The following is a 23,007-nucleotide window of genomic DNA, read 5'->3' as shown; positions in this document are numbered from 1 at the left end:
ACTGTGCTGTATTTGTGTCAAATATTTTCTCGGTGGCTGTTGATATTCAGCCGATATTTTCCATTTTGTGTTATATTCCCATCTGCATTTTGCTGATCTCTTTGTTTATACATTGGTGCATTTCTAGATACTTTAGAATGTGTTAGCTTTATAATGATATCAGCCCAAGCTGTGATTAACTTCCGAGGTGTAAAGTATTTCATGTTTCCAAGAAAGTGCAGTATTTTTCCCAGTTGCAACGGTTCCTTTTGTCAAGTAAAATTTTTAACTTCTCAGAAAGTTGATTACCTGTGATGTACTGTAGCTTATGCAACTTCATGCATTTAATGCTTGTAGTTTAATAGGTCCTGTCTTCTGAATCATATATACAACCAATTATCTAATGCAATGTGAAAATTATTAGAAATGGCCTCTCTTCTTTCATTGTATGATTGAATTTCTGTCAGGGGTATCAAATTAAACGGATATAAATCAGCTGTGGAACATATTGTGAAAATTGAACAGGAATATATTGGAAGTACAGGTTGGAGGTAAAATTGCTTCCTTGGATTCAAAAGAAAGAAGGAAATAGAGAGCGAGGTTGAATTGATTTATGCTATCAACGTTTTCAACATGTATTGAAGTGTTTCTTTACATCATGTAAATTTCTGGAATAGGAGGAGGTAGTTCAGCCCATTGTATTCATGCTAGTGAAGAAAACTGTTGATGAAACTGATCCCACATCCCCGGTCTTGGTCTACAGCCCTTTCAGTTGTACTACATCAAATGCTCATCCAGGTGCACCTTATCTCTTGTGGGGTTTCCAACTCAACTGCCCATACACCAACAATTTGTGTGGTAGGGGTCAGCAAGGTTGGGGGAAAGATACGTTTCAACTTCCCTTTATTGTTTCTGTGTGCAAAAAAAGGTAAAGGGAATAGGTCAAAATCAAAATAAACTGCGGAAGTTTGAAAGCTAAAAGCATAACATGCTGGAAATAATCATCAAGATTGGCCACATCTGTGAGAGAAGAAATAGTGTTATTGTTTCATGTGGAGGAATCTGTATCAGAAATTTATTTGATAAAAGAAATAGGAATCAAAGTACTTTATTTTGCTTGTCCAGCTCTGCAGCTCACTGAGACCATTGCTGATCTACTTCAAGCACCATTTCCCTGCCTTATTTTCATATTTGTTTTATTGAGAATTACAGTACAGTAAATAGCCCTTCTAGTCCAATAGGCCTGCATTGCACAACTACACCAATGTGACCACCTAGCCTACTAACCCATGTCTTTGGGATATGGGAGGAAACTCATGTGGCCATGGGGAGAATGTATAAACTCCTTACAGACAGTGGTGGGAATTGAATCTGGGTCACTGGCTCTGTAATGGCATTACGCTAACTGCTTTGCTGCCATGCTGCCCAGATTCATCTACCCCAGATTCCTTTAGTGATCAGGAAACATGATAGGACAGATGTGAGTGTAACGCCCTGGTTAAGATTTCTACTGCTATGCTGTGGGGTATTTTATTTTAGCAGTTTTCAAAGCAGTGTGTCTGCTGGTGAGAGTGTTTTAGTTTCGGCTGAAGATAAAGAGCCATGTTGTTCAACTTAGGAATGTTGTGTCAGCCAATCAGGATGGTGGGATGGAGAGAAGGTTCTAGAGAGAGCTGCGTGAAGAGAGATTTCTGATGGACAGGAGTTTATTTTGTGGTCTTTTGTCAAGAGATGTGGAGGGGAGAGGAACTGTGAAGGCGATCCGAAGGGAAGACCTTAATGCAAGGAATGCTTCACAAGATGAAGGGGTTCAAGAAGGGAAGTTCTACCTGTGATTGGTGATGAGAATTCAACACAATGAGTAAAGCAATAAACCCAACCACTACCGACATGAGCTCTATCATTTATGTATGCATTTAGACCGCTTTAATTGTAATGGGCCCTTTCATTGTTTTCATTTTCTTTTTACTATTGACTGTTTGATAAAGCTGAAATTTGTAAATATACTTCCTTTTTAACTTTATGATAGTGGAAGATCTGTTATTTCTTGGCAACAAATAATTACGCATGGGCAGCATTTTCATAGCGTTCATTTAAATCTAAGTTCCTTTAACTGGAATTCCCAATGTTCTTGTTTGGTTGAACCCCAAATCATAGCGACACTAGATGTATATTGTTTATGAAAGCTGGCCATCTCACTGTTGAGTCACGTGGCTAAGAGCAGAGTTAGCTAATAAGCCAAGTTTGTGTACGAGCCCCAGTGAGAGGGTTACACTAGAATCTGGAACAAAGGAAAGGAAACTACCTGGTGAACTCAAAGTGCCAGGCAGCATCTAAGTAGGGAGATGGCCAGTATACATTTCAGGTTGAGACCATTCATCTGGAAGGTGAGGTGATCTGCTTTGAATGAACTGAATAGCTGAGCCTTCATAACCCTTATTGTCCTTCCCATTCTCAGCTCTGGTCATTTATGTTATGGCTAGCAAGTCATACCTATTTACAGATATTTTTGCCTTGCATTCACATAAAGGTAGATGGTTTATATGTGCACTCAAGTGTCATCTTTAAATGTGGTCATACAGTCACTGAGAGAAACTTGTCTTAATAACCAAATGGAAATTGGATGGATTGGCTTGGATTGATGGAAACAGGTCTTTTGATCCAGAATCTGTAACAACCATTAGCCACCCATTTACACTAACCCCATTTTTTATTTTCCCTGCATCTCATATTGACCTAGATCACTTCCAAACTTCATGTAAAATACAGTCATTTTCTGGTCAATCTTTCTGATGAGCTCCTTTACAACAAGATTGTTAATTAATCTTTGCTGATTGCATTATACCATATCTAAAAGAACCTGTTTGACATTCTGTTCCTGATCATACCATCCAAGGTAAAATGGCTCCCAAATTCTTTCCTGTACACTAGTGGCAAGTTACAGCAGCCAATTAATCCAACAAACATCACATCCATGGGTTGTGGGAGGAAGCTGGTCCCCGCCGCCACCAGAGGAAACACGTGAGGTAACAGGGAGAACATTCAAGCTCCATGCAGGCAACAGCTGACGTCAGGATCACTGGTCCTGCAAGACAGCAGCTCTACCAGTGGGAGCAGTGTGTCATCTTTTAACTCATCTCTGAACACTGACCTTGTTGGTTGCTTGGCTTTGTTTCTGCTACCCATTTACTTGACATACCATATTTCTAACTTCCATTTCCAGCTCCATTTCGCTCCCTGCTGACTCTCTTGTCATCCCCGATACCTTTACATAGAACATAGAACATAGAATAGTACAGTACAGGCCCTTCAGCCCATAATGTTGTGCCGACCCTCAAACCCTGCCTCCCATATAACCCCCCACTTTAAATTCCTCCATATACCTGTCTAGTAGTCTCTTAAATTTCACTAGTGTATCTGCCTCCACCACTGATTCAGGCAGTGCATTCCACGCACCAACCATTCTATGAGTAAAAAACCTTCCTCTAATATCCCACCTTGAACTTCCCACCCCTTACCTTAAAGCCATATCCTCTTGTATTGAGCAGTGGTGCCCTGGGGAAGAGACGCTGGCTATCCACTCTATCTATTCCTCTTATTATCTTGTACACCTCTATCATGTCTCCTCTCATCCTCTTTCTCTCCAAAGAGTAAAGCCCTAGCTCCCTTAATCTCTGATCATAATGCATACTCTCTAAACCAGGCAGCATCCTGGTAAATCTCCTCTGTACCCTTTCCAATGCTTCCACATCCTTCCTATAGTGAGGTGACCAGAACTGGACACAGTACTCCAAGTGTGGCCTAACCAGAGTTTTATAGAGCTGCATCATTAGCTTGCAACTCTTAAACTCTATCCCTCGACTTATGAAAGCTAACACTCCATAAGCTTTCTTAACTACCCTATCTACCTGTGAGGCAACTTTCAGGGATTTGTGGACATGTACCCCCAGATCCCTCTGCTCCTCCACACTACCAAGTATCCTGCCATTTACTTTGTACTCTGCCTTGGAGTTTGTCCTTCCAAAGTGTACCACCTCACACTTCTCTGGGTTGAACTCCATCTGCCACTTCTCAGCCCACTTCTGCATCTTATCAATGTCTCTCTGCAATTTTCGACAATCCTCTACACTATCTACAATACCACTGACCTTTGTGTCATCTGCAACCTTCCAACCTACCTTTCTACCCCGACATCCAGGTCGTTAATAAAAATCACGAAAAGTAGAGGCCCCAGAACTGATCCTTGTGAGACACCACTAGTCACAACTCTTCAATCCGAATGTACTCCCTCCACCATGGCTTCGGCAGGCAAGCCAATTCTGAATCCATCTGGCCAAACTTCCCTGGATCCCATGCCTTCTGACTTTCTGAATAAGCCTACCATGTGGAACTTTGTCAAATGCCTTACAAAAATCCATATGGATCACATCCACTGCACTACCCTCATCTATATGCCTGGTCACCTCCTCAAAGAACTATCAGGCTTGTTAGACACGATCTGCCCTTCACAAAGCCATGCTGACTGTGGCTGATCAGACCATGATTCTCTAAATGCCCATAGATCCTATCTCTAAGAATCTTTTCCAACAGCTTTCCCACCACAGACGTAAGGCTCACTGGTCTATAATTACCCGGACTATCCCTACTACCTTTTTTGAACAATGAGACAACATTCGCCCCCCTCCAATCCTCCAGTACCATTCCCGTGGACAATGAGGACATAAAGATCCTAGCTCAGCAATCTCTTCCCTCGCCTCATGGAGCAGCCTGGGGAATATTCCGTCACTCCCTGGGGACTTATCCATCCTAATGTATTTTAACAACTCCAACATCTCCTCTCCCTTAATATCAACATGCTCCAGAACATCAACCTCACTCATATTGTCCTCACCGTCATCAAGTTTCCTCTCATTGGTGAATACCAAAGAGAAGTATTCATTGAGGACCTCGCTCACTTCCATAGCCTCCAGGCACATCTTCCCACCTTTATCTCTAATCGGTCCTACCTTCACTCCTGATAATCCTTTTGTTCTTCACGTAATTGAAGAACGCCTTGAGGTTTTCCTTTACCCTACTCGCCAAGGCCTTTTCATGCCCCCTTCTTGCTCTCCTCAGCCCCTTGCTTCTGGGTTGCATCCTTCTCTCCTAATAGGAATAATCCTTTCTATTCATTCTTTCTTATATTTTCATAACTTCAATTAAATTTCTCCTTAGTGTCCTCTGTTCCAAAGGAGACAATTCTAATTTGGCAAATCTTTTATCAATTGTGCTTTTCAAGTCCTGGTAATATTCTCATAAATCTCCTCTGGGCCCACTCTTGTATCATCCCACTTTCCTTATAAACACTGCATTTTATATGCAACACATTTGTATTTTATACTTATCTAGCACAGCCTTCCTTCTCTGACATTGACTCAGCCACCTATTCCATCTGCCATTCCCCTTTTAGGAACCTGTAGACACTCTCAGGTCTTTTACTTCCTCAACATCTCCTTGTATCCTGCCATATAATGTCTGCTTGCTCTTCCCAAATTCATAACATTACTTTCTCCATCAAATTATTTTTGAAGCCCTAACAGTATGGTGGGTAAGTGGGTAAATAAGTAACTTAAACTAATTTGGAAGGGTGATGGGAACTAGAGTGATAGGGGTGAGGATGGGGCAGTTGGCAGACAATGCCCATTGCAAGTATTCACTCCTCCCTGAGAAGTTTTCATGTTTTATTGTTTTACAAATTGAATCACAGCGAATTTAATTTGACTTTTTTGACACTGATCAACAGAAAAATACTCTTTTGCGTTGAAGTGAAAGTAGATCTCTAAAAAGTGATCTAAATTAATTGTAAGTATAGAAAACACTAAATAATTGACCACATATGTGTTCACCACTTTCAAGTCAGTACTTAGTAGATGCACCTTTGGCAGCACTTACAGCCTTGAGTCCGTGTGGATAGGTCTCTATCAGCTTTGCACATCTGGACACAGCAACTTTTCCCCATTCTTCTTTACAAAGCTGCTCAAGCTCTATCAGACTGCATGGGGATCATGAGCAGACAGCCCTTTTCAAGTCCAGCTACAAATTCTCAATTGGATTGAGGTCTGGACTCTGACTTGGCCACTCCAGGGCATTAACTTTGTTGTTTTTAAGCCATTCCTGTGTATATGCTTGGGGTCATTGTCTTGCTTGGAGACAAATCTTCTCCCAAGTCACAGTTCTCTTGTAGGCTGCATTAGAGTTTCTTCCAGGATTTCCCTGTATTTTTGCTGCATTGATTTTACCCTCTACTTTCACAAGGTATGCTTCATTGTAGGGATGTTGTGTTTTTGATGATGTGTGGTGCTTGGCTTATGCCAAGCATAACATTTAGTTTGATGGCAAAAAAAAACAATTTTGGTTTCATCAGACTATTGAACCTTCTTCCAGCTAAGTTCAGAGTCTTCCACATGCCTTCTGGCGAACTATAGCCAAGATTTCATGTGTTTTTTTTCCACAGTGGCTTTCTCTTTGTCACTCTCCCATAAAATTGCGACTGGTGAAGCACCCGGCCAACAGTTACTGTATGCACAGTCTCGCCCATCTCAGCCACAGAAGTCTGTAACTCCTCCAGAGTCATCATAGGTTTCTTAGTGGCTTCCCTCACTAGGTCCCATCTTGCACAATCATTCAGTTTTTGAGAATGGCCTGCTCTGGACAGATTTACAGTTGTGCCATATTTTTTCCATTTCTTGATGATTGACCTAACTGTACTCTGAGGGATATCCAGTGACTTGGAAATTTTCTTGTATCCATCTCCTGACTATTGCTTATCAACAACCTTCTTGCGGAGCTGCTTGGAGTACTCTCTGGGTTTCATGGGATAGTTTTTGCCAGGATACTGACTCACCAGCAGTTGGAGAGATACAGGTGTATTTTTACTACAATCGATTGAAACGCCTTGACTGCACACGGTGATCTCCATTTAGCTAATTATGTGACTTCTGAAACCACTTGGCTGCACCAGTGATGATTTGGTGTGTCATATTAAAGGGGGCAAATACTTATGCAATCAATTTTTGTGTTTTATATTTGTAATTAATTTAGATCACTTTTTAGGGACTTGGTTTCACTTCGACACAAAAGCATCTTTTTCCGTTGATCAGTGTCAAAAAAAGCCAAATGATATCCACTGTGATTCAATGTTGTAAAATAATAAAACACGAAAACATCCAAGGAGGGGTGAATACTTCTTATAGACGCAGTACAAGGAGTTGCAGTGTGTCGTGAGTCTGTGAAAAAGGACATGCAGATTACAGGACAAAATTACAATCACTGGGATGTGTTGAGGTGTAATATGGAAGCAAAATCAGAAAGGGTGATAAAAACACAACTGAAGGTAATATATTTTAATGCACACGGTATACAGAATAAGGCAGCTGCTCATGTAATGCAGTCAGAGATTGGCAGGTATGACGTTGTAGGCATCACTGAATCATGGCTGAAAGAGCATTGCTGGGAGCTTAACATCTATGGATACATGTTGTATCAGAAGGGCAGACAGATAGGCAAAGGTGGTGGGGTGGCTCTGGTGGTAAAATATAAAACCAAATCCTTAGACTGTGGTGACATAGGATCAGAAGATGTAGAATTTTTGTGGGTCAAATTAAGAAACTACAAGGGTAAAAATACCCTGATGGGGGTTATACACAGGCCTACGAACAGTAGCTAGGAGGTAGGGTGCAAATTAAAATAGGAGATAGAAAAACATATAAAAAGATCAATGTTTCAATAGTCTTGGGGCACTCAATATGTAGGTAGATTAGGAAAATCCGGTTGGCACTGGATCTCAAGAGATGGAATTTGTAGAATGCCTATGAGATGATTTTTTAGAGCAGTTTGTGGTTAATCCCTGAGGAAAAAGGCGATTCTGAATTGTGTGTTGTGTAATGAACCAGATTTGGTTAGGGAGCTTAAGGTAAAGGAAACCTTAGAAGACAGAGATCATAAGATGATATAATTCATTATATGCTAGTAACCTCATCCCATAAAAACTCTGGGGACTTATCTGTCCTAATGTATTTTAACAACTCCAACACCCCCTCTCCCTTAATATCAACATCCTCACCATCATCAAGTTTCCTCTTATTGGTGAATACCGAAGAGAAGTATTCATTGAGGACCTCGCTCACTTCCACAGCCTCCAGGCACATCTTCCCACCTTTATCTCTAATCGGTCCTACCTTCACTCCTGTCATCCTTTTTTTCTTCACATAGCTGAAGAATGCCTTGGGGTTTTCCTTTACTCTACTCACCAAGGCCTTCTCATGCCTCCTTCTTGCTCTTCTCAGCCCCTTCTTAAGCTCCTTTCTTGCTACCCTATATTCCTCAATAGACCCATCTGATCCTTGCTTCCTAAACCTTATGTGTGCTGCCTTCTTCCACCTGACTAGATTCTCCACCTCACTTGTCACCCATGGTTCCTTCACCCTACCATTCCTTATCTTCCTCACCGGGACAAACTTATCCCTAACATCCTGCGAGAGATCCCTAAACATCGACCACATGTCCATAGTACATTTCCCTGCAAAAACGTCATCCCAATTCACACCCACAAGTTCTAACCTTATAGCCCAGTGGTCCCCAACTACCGGACCACAAAGCATGTGCTACCGGGCCGCGAGGAAGCGATATGATTTGGCGATATGAAACAATATGAGTCAGCTGCACCTTTCCTCATTCCCTGTTACGCCCACTGTTGAACTTGAATGCACGCGAGGTCATTACTAATGCGAGGTCACTACCCACACGAGGTCATCAGTGACCCAAGACACAAATAACCCAAGACGTGTAAAGGAATGGGTCCGTGACCCATTTGTGAATGTCCCCGGTGAATCATCCATGTCAGCATGGGAAAAAGATCAACTCCTCGAGCTTGCAAAAGATGGTGGGCTGAAAAGTATGTTTGACATAACATCTCTGCCGGCATTCTGGATCAAAGTCAAGGCTGAATATCTTGAGATAGCCATGAAAGCACTGAAAAAGTTGCTTCCACCTCCAACATCATATCTCTGCGAAGCGGAGTTTTCTGCAATGAATGCAACGAAAAGTAAATTGCGGAGTAGACTGGACATAAGGAACCTCCTTCGAGTATGGCTGTCTCCCATCACCCCTCGATAGGACAGTCTTGTTGCAGGAAAACAAGCCCAGGGATCTCACTGATTCAGCAATATTGGTGTGTTGCAATGATTTTATATGTTCATATGAGGAAAATATGTGCTGTGTGCTTAATATCCAAACGTTACTTAAAATATTACGATGCTATTGACTTATAAGTGACTTATAATTGACTTATCACTATATTCATGCAAGGAAAATATGCGCTGTGTGTTTAATATTAAATTCATTAGATAAACCCCTTTAGAAACGAAATTGAGTGTATTAGCCACTTATAAGTGACTTATAGTTGACTTATCACCTACATTCCGGTCCTGATTAACACCCACCCCACCCCACCCCCACACGTCGGCAAGAATATTGTCAATATTAAACTGGTCCGCGGTGCAAAAAAGGTTGGGGACCCCTGTTATAGCCTCATAATTTGCCCTACCCCAATTAAAATTTTCCTGTCCTCTCTGATTCTATCCTCTTCCATGATACTGCTAAAGGCCAGGGAGCAGTGGTCACTGTTCCCCAGATGCTCACCCATTGAGAGATCTGTGACCTGATCCGGTTCATTACCTAGTATGGCATTCCCCCTAGTCGGCCTGGACACACTTAACAAACTCTGCCCCATCTAAACCATTACCCCGTCTAAACTACTATGTCTTAATAGTAGAAAGTAGTTTAGGAAGAACGAGGTTTTACAAATACCAAAGCCTAAACTAACCAGCTAATAAATCATAGCTGCTTGAGGGAGGAGAATAATACACCATCTTTAGAGAAATCTTTGCTCTGGAAGGGTCATGAAATAGGAAGATCATACAGTTTAATACATGGTTAAGGAGATGGTGCAGGAGAAAGGTCTTCAAATTTCTGGATCATTGGCTCTCTTCCAGGGAATATGGGATCTGTACAGAAGAGACGGTTTGCACCTGAACTGATGGAGGACTAATATCCTAATGGAAAGGTTTGCTGGTCCTAAATGGAGGGGTTTAAAGTAGAGTTGCAGGGAGATGGGAACCTGAGTGCCATAACAGATAGTGGTGTGGTTATAGAGAAAGCTGTTCTTAAGCTTACATACAAAGTCATGAATTCAAACGTTGAGCATGGTGGGACTAATGATCTGAGGTGCATATACTTCAATGCAAAGAGTAATTTAGAAAAGGCAGATGAGCTACGGGTATGGACCATAGAATTATGACATTGTAGCTATTAGAAAAACCTTGGTGAACATCTTACTAAAGAAGGCCATATACTATACAAGAATATTGTCAACATTAAACCAGTCCACTGTGCAAAAAATGTTGGGGACCCCTGGCTTAAATAATACAGGTAACATGGAATCACTGAGCCTATCAAAATAAACTTAACAAGTTTAAACAGAAAGCACCAGGATACCTCATTACAAAGAGCAAGTTGTTTGAAAAAAACACAAGGAAATCTAAATGATTAATGACTCTCAGTAAACAACAATTAACCAATTTCAGTGCTCTAAAAACTTCAGGGCCCAAAGAACTCAAGCTCCCTGCATAGGCCTAAAGAGCTCATTACAGTTATCCAGTTACCCAACCCCACCTTATGGCTGGCACCTCATGGTCCAGGGAGACCTGAAATCTCAAGAGAGGCCTGGGGATCTCGAGTGAGACCTGGTAACCTCGAGAGATAGTTGGGAACCTAGAGAGAGACTTTGGGACCTTGAGGCAGGGGAATCATTCAATTTATCTTGGAAACATTGAATAAACCTGGGAAACCTGGAATACCATGGAAACCCTGAAGGACCATGGGAGACCTGGAAATCCTTGAGAACCTTGTGAACCCTGAGGAACAGGGATGACCCAGGTCATTTAGACCGGGGATGCTTAGACCCAGAAAAAGCCTTGAGACCCAGAAAAAGCTTGAACATTGACTAGAGAAGCTCAGAACATAGACTAAAGACACTTGGAACGTGGACTAGAAATTTGGAAAGTACACTAGAGACACTCAGAACACTAGAGACACTCATAACAGTTATCCACCCCCCACCTTATGGCTGGCACCTCATGGCCCAGGGAGACCTGATAACTCAAGAGAGGCCTGGGGATCTCGAATGAGACCTGGGAACCTCGAGAGAGAATTGGGAACCTAGAGAGAAACTAGATTCCCAATTGGAGAGTGGACTTGAGAAACACAGAACATGGACTTGAGAATAGATGGCAATCTCATCTGAAGCCAACCAATGTCAAACACCACAGTTCAACCTCTGCTGGGTCCATTACTTGGAGGGATCCTTCTGTGACAACCAGCGCTGGTAATGTCAGAACTTAAGTGCGAAGGAAAAACAGATTCCAATGTAGACATGGCAACCAGAGAGATTTCATAAGAATTCTCTCAGAACATCAGTGGTTCGGCCGAGTGACAACATGGGACATAGCATTCTCAAAACTAGGAGCCCACGATTAACGCTAATCAGGTGTCTGCTTAAATGATACAAGTAAAATGGAATCTCTGAACCTATTAAAATAAACTTGATAAGATTAAATAGAACACACCAGGCGACCCCATTACAAAGAGTGTGTCACTCAAGAAAAACATGAGGAATTCTAAACGATTAACGACTCACGCTAAACCTCGAAGCCCAATGCTCTGCAGCTCCCAGCACAGATCCAAAGAGCTCATTACATTAGTGTCTTGGACAACATTCATCCCTCAATAATATATTTCAATCACATTTTCTGTACACTATCAAATCTTGACTAACACACATGGAGCTGCTACTATACTTTCTGTACAGTAACAACACTTCAATTGAATGTAATGAGGTTTGACAAGTTTACAAGACAGGAATAGTGACAATTAAAAGACAATTCTTTCTATTAGTTGACCAACTGGTGTAATCCAATTTTAAATCTATCTCATAGCCCTCATCAGAAAGAAGAGTTAGTAAGTTTGTAGATGACAATATAGGTGGTCGTGCCACTGACAGTGAAGATAGCTATGGAATTACAGAAGGTTCTTGATCAGGTGTTAAGGGGGTGGAGGAATAGCAAAAGGACTTTAATTCAGGTAAGTACAAGGTACTATATTTGGGAAATAGAAGAGGAGGACTTTCACAATTAATGGGAGGGCCCTGGAGAGTGTTGTAGAACAGAGCAACCTTTGAATATGAGTACATGGTTCCCTGAAAGTGACTTCAAAGGTAGACAGGCTGGTGGAGAAGACATTTTGGTATACTGGTCTTGTTTAGTCAGGACATTGAGTATAGTAGTTGGAATGTTACATTGCAGGTATATATGATATTGGTGAGGTTATATTTGGAATATTGTATTCTGTTTTGATCACTCTGCTGCAAGAAATATGACATGAAGCAGGAAAGAGAGCAGAGGAGATGTTGCCAGGTGCCGAGAGACTAAGTAAGGAGAGAAGTTCAGCAGGTTGGGACTGTTTTCATTGAAGCATGAGAGAATGCGGGGTGTTGTTATAGAGGTGTATAAAATCGTGAGGACAAGAGATAGGGTCAATGTGCATGTCCTTTTCCTAGGCTTGGGGAATCAAGAATTTGAGAGTATAAGTTTAAGGTGAGAAAGGAGAACTTTTATAGGAAACTGAGGGGCAACTTTTTTCACCCAGAGGGCAGTCAATGTATGGAATGAGATAACGGAAGAAGTGGTTAAAGCAGGTGCATTAGCAAAATTTAAAAGATCAAGTGTATGGATTGGAAAGGCTTAGGGGGTTTTGGACAAACGTGGCCACATGGGACTAATTTAGATGGGAGTCTTGGTTGGCATGATCATGTTGGGCTGAAGGACCTATTTCCATGGTGTATGACTTTGAGTCTTAGAGGTGGAACAGATGTGTGTTAATTTCATAATGCGATCACATGCAAGTGGCCTCATTATCTGTCAAATGACAATGAAGTAGATGCAATTTAGGTCAACACATTTTACAAAGCCATGATGATTTGCCAAGCAATTTGGCAACAATTGTGCTCTTTTAAACCCATGCTCATTTATTGTCTGAATAGAGCCAAATTTCAAATAATATGAAATGCCAGCATGGCCACGTTTGTAATGCTCTTTTCCCCCAAGCTGGAAGCTTTCACATTTAACACTCACTCCTGGTTTGAGCATGCCATCTCAGTTGACATTTCAGTGTGCCTTTGAAAGGCTGTCTCCTGGATTCTTGAGCTCTATAAATACATCTGCTGCTATAATCGTCACCTATATCGTTATCCCCTCCAGAGTCAAGTCTTCCAACGTTTTCCTGTTCAGCCTACTTCATTCTACTTTCTGGTTGGTCTGGTTATTCAGTTCTAACCCACATCATCCCACTCACCTCTGCACTTGTTTCCCAACATTGCTCCCAGTTACGGAACATTTTATATCCTTTTCTTATCCTGCTGTGGGTTCTCCTCCTCCAATCTCTAATTTCTTTTAGCCTTACAGTTACTTTAAGACATGTACACTCATTCAATCTTGGCTTCTTGAGCATTCTTATTCCAAAGTTCAGAAGAGAGTTCCCTTCTGAAGTTGTAAACACAAAATATTCCTCCAGCGTGTTGTGTGTCCCTTCTGAAGTTGATCTGCTGCTCCATTTTACATTCTTGAAAGCTTTGCTCAAAATCTACTTTATCTGGCCAGCCTGCCCTGATATGTGACCCAGTGCCCAATTTTATTTAGCTGCACTGCTATGAAGTACCTTAGAATGCTTTAACAGTAATGGCACAATACAAGCTCTTGCTGCATTGAGAGGGGGTGCCAACTTTCAAATGAGTTATTAAGCGTTGAGTTGTTTTCCTGTTCAATTTGAAAGGGCAAACCTTTATTTACAGAGAACCTGTCACACCACAAGTTCCAAAAATTTCACTGCCAATGATTTACAGTGCTCTTGAAGTTTCGTGACTCTTATAATGTAGACATGTGTGACAGACATTTTGAACCTTCAAATTTATGTCCATGTTCAGGATTACTGTTGTCATCAGCATACATACGCAGCGTATAAATGTCATGAAGATTAACTTTTTTGCAGCAGCAGAACAGTGCATTCCAGAATCAGGACAAAGAAAATTAACATAAACTTTGATTAACATAAATTATATATAGCCACCAAGTTCATGAAAAATTTCTTTTCTCCAAAACTAATGTTGGATTAGGGATAAATATTTAGCAGGAAAATCAATTAAACTTCCTTGATATTCTTCAGAAAGTGGCGAAACACGTTTATATCCAATATATTAAGCAGATTTAGCATGCCAATTAAAGATGGCATTATCCTTCAGTACTGAAATGACATGTGGACTAACAACACTTGATTTGTCCAAGTACCCTTGTGAACCAACAGAATATAAAATCCTGTATTTTGTCTCCCTTGCTTCTCAAAGAGTAGAATCATAGTCATAGAACACTACAGCACGGAAACAAGCCCTTCAATCTATCTAGTCCTTGCCCAACTGTTAAACTACCTACTCCCATCATCCTGCACACAGATCATAACCCTCCCTACCCACCACATCCATGTACCAATCCATTATTTCTAATGGTAAAATAAAACCCCCATTCACCACTTGTACTGGCCCCTTGTTCTACACTCTCACCATCCTCTGAAGGAAGAAGTTCCCCCTCATCTTCCCCCTTAAACATTTCATCTTTCATCCTTAACCCATGATTTCTAGTTGTAGTCTTACCCAAACTTAGTGGAAAACGTCTACATTCTTGGGATAAAGTCCTAATCTGTCCTCAAGTCCTGACAAAATCCTTGTAAATTTTCCCTGCACTCTTTCAATCTTATTTACGTCTTTCCTGTAGGTAGATGGCCAAAGCTGCACACACATGCTCCAAACAACGGGAATTCTGCAGATGCTGGAAATTCAAGCAACACACATCAAAGTTGCTGGTGAACGCAGCAGGCCAGGCAGCATCTCTAGGAAGAGGTACAGTGACGTTTCAGGCCAAGACCCTTCGTCAGAACATACTCCAAATTAGGCCGCACCAACATCTTATACAATTTCAGCATAACATCCCGACCTCTGTACTCAGTATATTGATTTATTAAGGCCAATGTGCCAAAAGGTTTCTTTATGAAGCAATCTACCTATGATGCCATTTTCAATGAATTATGGATCTTTATTCTCAGATCCTTCTGTTCTACCACATTCCTCAGTGCCCTACCACTCACTATGTAAAACCTACAATGGTTGGTTCTCCCATTGTGCAACACCTCACACTTCTCTGCATTAAATTCCATCTGCCATTTTTGAGCCCACTTTTCCCTCTGGTTCAGATCCCACTGCAAGCTTTGATAGTCTTCCTTGCCATCCACTACATCCCCAGTCCTGGTGTCATCTGCATACTTGCTGATCCAGTTCACCATGTTATCATCCAGCTTGCTGAGAGAGATGACAAACAACAATGGACCCAGCACCACTAATCACAGGTCTCTAATCAGAGAAGCATATATCTACTACCACTTGCTGGCATCTCCAGCAAAGCCAATGTCTAATCTAATTTGCCATCTCTTCTTGAATGCCAAGCAACTGAAAAGTCTCCACTAACCTCCCAGGCAAGACCTTGTCAAAGGCCATGTAGAGAACATCTACTGCCTTGCCCTCTTCATTGAAAAGCTCTATAAGATTAGTTAGACACGACGTACTACACACAAAGCCATGTCAACTATCCCTAAACACACATATCCAGTCCCTTAGAACAGGGGTCCCCAACCTTTTTTGCACTGCGGACCAGCTTATTATTGACAATATTCTTGCAGACCGGCCGACTGGGTGTGGGGGGGGGGGTGTTGCCAACGGACAAGAGTAGCAGTCAAATACATCGTGGTTACCCCGAGAAGGACTACTACGACCATAAAGCCTTGCACGGGCACCTGTGTGCACATGCGTGTACGTACTGATTTTTTTCTACAAATCGTTTTTGGCGATTCTGTTCGGGGGGGGCGTTAATCACGACTGGAATATTGGTAATAAGTGGCTAATACACTCAATTTCGTTTCTAAAAGGGATTATCTAACGAATTTAAAATTAAACACACCGCATATTTTCCTCACATGAATATAGTGATAAGTCAATTATCAGGGGAGGACAGGGGAGCTTAAAGTAAGTGTTGAATGAACTTTCAGTAGAAGTGGTAGAGGCAGGTTCGATATTATCATTGAAAGAAAAATTGGATGGGTATATGGACAAAAAAGGAATGGAGGGTTATGGACTGAGTGCAGGTTGGTGGGACTAGGTGAGAGTAGCGTTCAGCACAGACTAGAAGGGCAGAGATGGCCTATTTCCGTGCTGTAATTGTTATATGGTTATATAAATCACTCATAAGTCAATAGCATCATAACATTTTAAGTAACGTTTGGATAATAAACACACAGCACATAATTTCCCCGTATGAACATATAAGATCATTGCAACACACCAATATCGCTGAATCAGTGGGAGCCCTGGGCTTGTTTTCCTGCAACAAGACGGTCCCATCGAGGGGTGGTGGGAGACAGCGATACTCGAAGGGGGTTCCTTATGTCCAGTCTACTCCGCAATTTAGTTTTCGTTGCATTCATTGCAGGGATATGATGTTGGAAATGGAAGCAACGTTTTCAGTGCTTTCGTGGCTATCTCAGGATATCTAGCCTTGACTTTGATCCAGAATGCCAGCAGAGATGTTATGTCAAACATACTTTTCAGCCCGCCGTCATTTGTAAGCTCGAGGAGTTGATCTTCTTCCCGTGCTGACATGGATGACGCGCGGGTAATGACCTCGCGTGCGTTCAAGCTCAACAGTGGCCGTGACGGAATGAGGAAAGGTGCAGCTGACTCATATCACCAAATCATATCGTTTCCTCACGGCCCAGTAGCACATGCTTTGCAGCCTGGCACCGGTCTGCGGCCCGATGGTTGGGGACCGCTGATTTAAGCAGATGCCCAATTAGTGCTAATCACGGGATCCTAGTTTTGAGAATGTTACGTTTCGTGGTGTTGTTCAGTTGAGCCACTGATATTTTGTTGGAATTGTTTTGATTAAACTCTGATTGCTGTCTCTATATTGGAGTCTGTCTTTCCTCCGCATCTGGGTTCCGATATTATCAGTGCACATCATGACAACTAATAAAAACTGGTGTTGCAAATTCCAGCATCTGCAGTCTTGACTTCAGGAGGAGGAAACTGAAGGTCTATGGGCCAGTCCGCATCAGAACTCAGAAGTGGAGAGGGCCAGCAACTTTAAATTCCTTGGAATTATCACTTTGGAGGACTAGTTCTGTGTCCAGCACATAAATACAATTATGAAGAAGGCACAGTAGCACCTCTGCTTCCTTAGAAGTTTGCAAAGATATTGCATGACATCAAAAACTTTGACAAACTTCCATACATGTGTGGTGGAGAATATATTCACTGGCTGCATCACAGCCTGGTATGGAAACACCAATGCTCCTGAGCAGAAAATCCTACAAGGAGTCATGGATATGGCCCAGTCCATCATAGGTAAAGCCCTCCGCACCATAGAGCACATCTACATGGAGTGTTATTGTAGAAAAGCAACATTCATCGTCAGGAACCCCCCACCACCCAGGTCATGCTCTCTTCTCACTGCTGCCATCAGGAAAGAGCTACAGGAGCCTCAGGGCCCACACCACCAGGTTCAGGAACAGTTATTACCCCTCAGCAATCAGGTCTTCAACCAGAGGGGAAAACTTCACTCAACTGCACTTGTCCCATCACTGAACTGTTCCCACAACCTATGGACTCACTTTCAAGGACTCTTCATTTCATGTTCTCAATATTTATTGCTTACTTATTACTATTATTATTATTATTATTATTTTCTGTTTTGTATTTGCACAGTTTGTTGTCTTTTGCACACTGGTTGTCTGTCCATCCGATTAGGTCTGGAATTCTATCGATTCTATTGTGTTTCTTGGATTTACTGCATATGCCCACAAGAAAACAAAACTCAGGGTTGCATATGGTGACATATATATACATTGATAATAAATTTACTTTGAAACTCAGAAGGGGGTTTTAAGCCCTATCCTTTGGTATCAATGACACCCTCACTTTAAGCAGTTTATACTGTATCAGCCTACTCCTCAAAGACCAGTTTACTTCCCTGTCTAGTCTTTGCAGCAAGATCTTGCTGCCAACACCAACTATTTGAGTGGTAGGTTCCCCCTCCTGACCAAGGAGGAGATATTTCCAGCTAACAAAATAGTTTAAACATGGTTTATTTTATTTTTAAACAAACAGTTCTTCACACACATTTAACACACATAGAAGATTTCTGATTTAGAAAAGATTTCCATATTCCAAAATATTTTTAAACTAGAAGGAATTTCCAAATACAAACTAAAAGAACATATTAAGAAGTTGGAGACAAACGAGTTATCAGTTGCAGAAACTGACGGTTAAGATATGAATTCTAGTTCTACTTTCCGTAACTCTGTCTTTCTGTTATTCCTGTCTCATTCTTAACAATCCTCAATGCTTTTATCATTATACTGTTTTGCTACGAGTTGATAGTACTGCATGTGATGGTTTTCAAATACCTTTGCTGGGACAAAGTAATGCACACAGATGCTCAGAAAGCTTCTGGAAAAAAGAGATCCCAGACACCCAAAATTAATGCTGTGGGGGTGACTCTAGAAGTGCACAAATATCCAAACTTTTGACTGATCAACTATACCTGTGGCCATGGTTTATTTGTTAAGTGACAAAATCAGTCTAGTCATAAGCTTCCTTGCACTCAGTCACAATTGTGCAAATAGCTTAGCCAGTGTTGCCTGGATTGATATAGGCCAAATAACATAACCCCATTGTCTTATGCTGATTGAACAAAGGCCTACAAGACCGCGTTGTTTACTTGTTTGTAACAAAACAAGAAGCTGAGCAAGGAATATTGGTTAGAAGTTTAACTTTGTCACAAACAACTCTGACCCTTTGAAAAGGTCATGCCTCTGTGTTAGAAAGCTGAGGTTAACAAAAAGCCTGTTGGGTGCTGGAATGTGAATATTCATCATAGTGCAAAAGTTAAAAAAAACACAAAATGCAGAATATAGTGTTACAAATGAAGTGCAAATGTATCTTTCAAATAATGGTACCTTCTGCAGTGCTGCATTCCCTTAGTGTGGTGTTGGGTTACGTGCTGAAGTCTCTGAACAAACCAATTAAGAGGTGACGTTGAACACTTCATAGTCAAGAATCAAAAGATGGCAGAAAGAGTTAAGGGAATGCATTAGAGTAGTGGGAAGCAATAGCTAAAAGAATGACTTGGTAACATGTTCTATGTCAGAGCAATACTCAGCAGCCCAATGATCAATCTGCCCTGCGTCAAGCTCCAGACATCAGAGGGCAGCCAACAACAGCTTGCAAAAGTGATCATATCCTGTACAAGAGCTGCTTATGAGTTTTTCTTTCTTCTGGCTTTGCTTCCAAAAAGAATATCATTGAAAGTTGTCCCAATGCAGGGTTTCAACCCAAAACATCAGCAGTTTCCTTCTCCCAACAGATTCTACTTGACACACTGAGTTCCTCCAGCAGAATTTTGGTTGCTGTGAAAATCAGCCTTTGCCTGTGCCGCCAAAAGAACAACAAACAGTATGTGCAGTTATTTAGTCTTCCAAATTGTTCCCATCAAAATCTATTGTACAGCATAGGACCACAATTTGCATTGTAAGTGGATTCTGTCATTGTATAGAGTTAATATCCTGGCTGACTACCATAAGATTCTTCCAAACATTGGCTGGGAAGACCCTGGAATCAATCCACAGCTTATCCCTACCATTCAGAGGTTCTGCTTCCCTGTTTCATGTACGAATGTCCGATCTGATTTTCAGAGAAATCATTTGCAGCACAAAGCAAATGTTTTATATGCACATTTTTCATACTGAAAGCAGCATGTTAGACAAGTGCCTTGCTACCGTTTAGAATGAAGTTTATAAGACCATAAGACCATCAGACAAAAGAGGAGAAGTTGGCCATTTGGCCCATCGAGTCTGCTCCACCATTTTATCATGAGCTGATCCATTCTCCCATTTAGTCCCACTCCCCCGCCTTCTCACCATAACCTCTGACGCCATGGCTACTCAGATACCTATCAATCTCTGCCTTAAATACACCCAATGACTTGGCCTCCACTGCTGCCCGTGACAATGAATTCCATAGATTCACTGCCCTCTGGCTAAAAAAATTTCTTCGTATTTCTGTTCTGAATGGGCGCCCTTCAATCCTTAAGTCATGCCCTCTCGTACTAGACTTCCCCATCATGGGAAAGAACTTTGCCACATCCACTCTGTCCATGCCTTTCAACATTCGAAATGTTTCTATGAGGTCCCCCCTCATTCTTCTAAACTGCAAGGAATACAGTCCAAGATCGGACAAACGTTTCTCATATGTTAACCCTCTCATTCCCGGAATCATTCTAGTGAATCTTCTCTGTACCCTCTCCAATGTCAGCACATCCTTTCTTAAATAAGGAGCCCAAACCTGCCTACAGTACTCCAAGTGAGGTCTCACCAGCGTCTTATAGAGCCTCAACATCACATCCCTGCTCCTATACTCTATTCCTCTAGAAATGAATGCCAACATTGCATTCGCCTTCTTCACCACCGACTCAACCTGGAGGTTAACCTTAAAGTTATCCTGCATGAAAATGGGGAAATAAACTGCTCACTTGAACTAATGAAGCACCAGTCACCTGCTTTACACAGTAGCGTGTTGCAGACTGAAGTTGTTAATTCCCCCTCTGACTTCTTGACACAAGAGATTCAAAGTTACTTGACTCCCACCTTGACTGATCTGCAAGCCTGATACCTGGCTGTAGCTTTCATTGCAGCAGGAGGCACAGCATGATGTCTCTGAGTCAAATTAAAAGAAGGGAGTGTTCATCCGTGCTCAGGCATATTATCTTCAATCTTGTGCGTAGGAAATCTCTGTCTTCATTAGATCATTCATGTCCTCTACATTTTCACTAGCCCTCCCTCAATTTCCTGTTTCTGCTTTGCTTCCTTTTCCTCTGCTGTACAACTGCCATGGAAAGAGTCTGCCGTTCCACTGAGGACCCCAGCTATGTAGCTGGAAATTGGATTTGTACTACTTTGTACTTAAAATTATCAAAAGCTTCTGGTGCCTGCTGCCTTCTGAACATTCTCATATCCAGTGTGTGAGGCAAAATCTACTCCCTTGTCATCTGAGCAGCTGCTCTGATTATTTTTACAGTAAACTTTCATTCATCCAGTATTTATGAACCCAGAATTCTCCTGCAAGCAGAACATTTTTGAAGAATAGTAAGCAATTTCATAACCTACAAAATCTAGTTCCATTTTCATGGACATCGGAGCAGAATTAGGCCATTCAGCCCAATGAGTCTGCTCCGCCATTCCATCATGGCTGATTTATTATCCCTGCTCAACCCCATTCTCCTGCCTTCACCACGTAATCTCTAATGCTCTTACTAATCAAGAACCTATCAACTTTTGCTTTAAATATACCCAATAGCATAGCCTCCACAGCCATCTGTGGTAATAATAAACTCAGTGAATGTTATTTCAAGTGTAATGTAAAGTAAGTATGAAAAGACATTTGTGGTTTATTTACAAGGGCAGTGTGGTTGCAGGATCAGCAGTAACATTCTCTTTTGAAAGTTCGGTATTTCATGCAATAGTGATTACTGTCATTTGAATTATTTTTGCCTAAATAGGGGAGGGAGGAGAAGATGGCAGCGCGACGCAGCGCGCGCGGCCATTCCGAATGATATTGTATGTGTAACTAGAGGCCGTGCACAATCTGGATTTGATGGAGACAGCCGTGAGAAGCGCAGAGGAACATCTGGATCAACTTCTGAAATGTCCACTTCGCTGCCGCTGCTACTGTGCGATTGAGAATCTCCGGAGAAGTAGGCCCCAAGTCCTCGGCTTTGCGTATCACCTGTTGCCGGGGCCAGGGTCGAAGCGCTCGGCAGAGATGGTGCTCGAAGCTCGGTGTCGAATAGGTGGTCGGAGGCTCGGAGTTTTTCGAACGGACTCAGAGTCGGACTGTGGTCGGATGCTTCCAGGATGCTGCAACGGCAAGTTGGTGGCGCTGGAGGTTCACAGTCTGCATGAGATGATGGGGCTTTCGAGAGACTTCAAGACTTTTACTGTGCCATGGGCTGTTCTTATCAAATTATGATATTGCTTTGCACTGTTGTAACTATATGTTATAATCATGTGGTTTTTGTTAGTTTTTAAATTGGTTTGTCATGTGTTTTTCGTGATATCATTCTGGAAAAACATTTTATCATTTCTTAATGCATGCATTACTAAATGACAATAAAAGGGGACTGCGTGTCCTCATAATCATAAATTTACATTAGAGCTGTTGAATCTTAAAATATAGAATTGCATTACTATTTGAAAGGATAAAGAGAGGCCACATGGTTTTAAAAAAAGCAAGATGCTGGAGGTACTCAGCAGGTCAGGTAGCCTCTGTAGGGCTAAGAGATTACATTAGTCAGGCATCAACTTAGGTGGAGATGACAATGTTTGAACTGTTACTCCTAACTGTCATCTTCCAGCTTTTATTGCTATTTCCACTCTTCCTTTTTCCATCTGCCATTCATCTCTCCGCACCTGGATCTGTCTATTGTTTGCCAGTTCCAATCCCACTCCTCTCCCTCATCTCTTTATACTGGCTGTCTTTCAGTGCCGATGAAGGGTCTCAAGCTAAAATGTCCACTTTCCATTTACTTCCACGGATGCTGCCTGACCTGCTGGGCTCCTCTAGCAATTTGTTCTTTACTCCAGCTTACAGCGTTTTATAGATGCACAGTGGAGAGCTCCTGAGTGAATACCCCTGCATTCAAATGGTCTCTCTCCCTTGATGCTCTGGGTCTGGGGTTTATGGATTGGACTGTAGATCGATTGGACTCTTTTGATTTTGTGTTT

The sequence above is a fragment of the Mobula birostris genome, chromosome 5, assembly GCF_030028105.1.
Source record: "Mobula birostris isolate sMobBir1 chromosome 5, sMobBir1.hap1, whole genome shotgun sequence".
NCBI lineage: Eukaryota > Metazoa > Chordata > Chondrichthyes > Myliobatiformes > Myliobatidae > Mobula > Mobula birostris.
Note: the sequence above shows the minus strand (reverse complement) of the source record.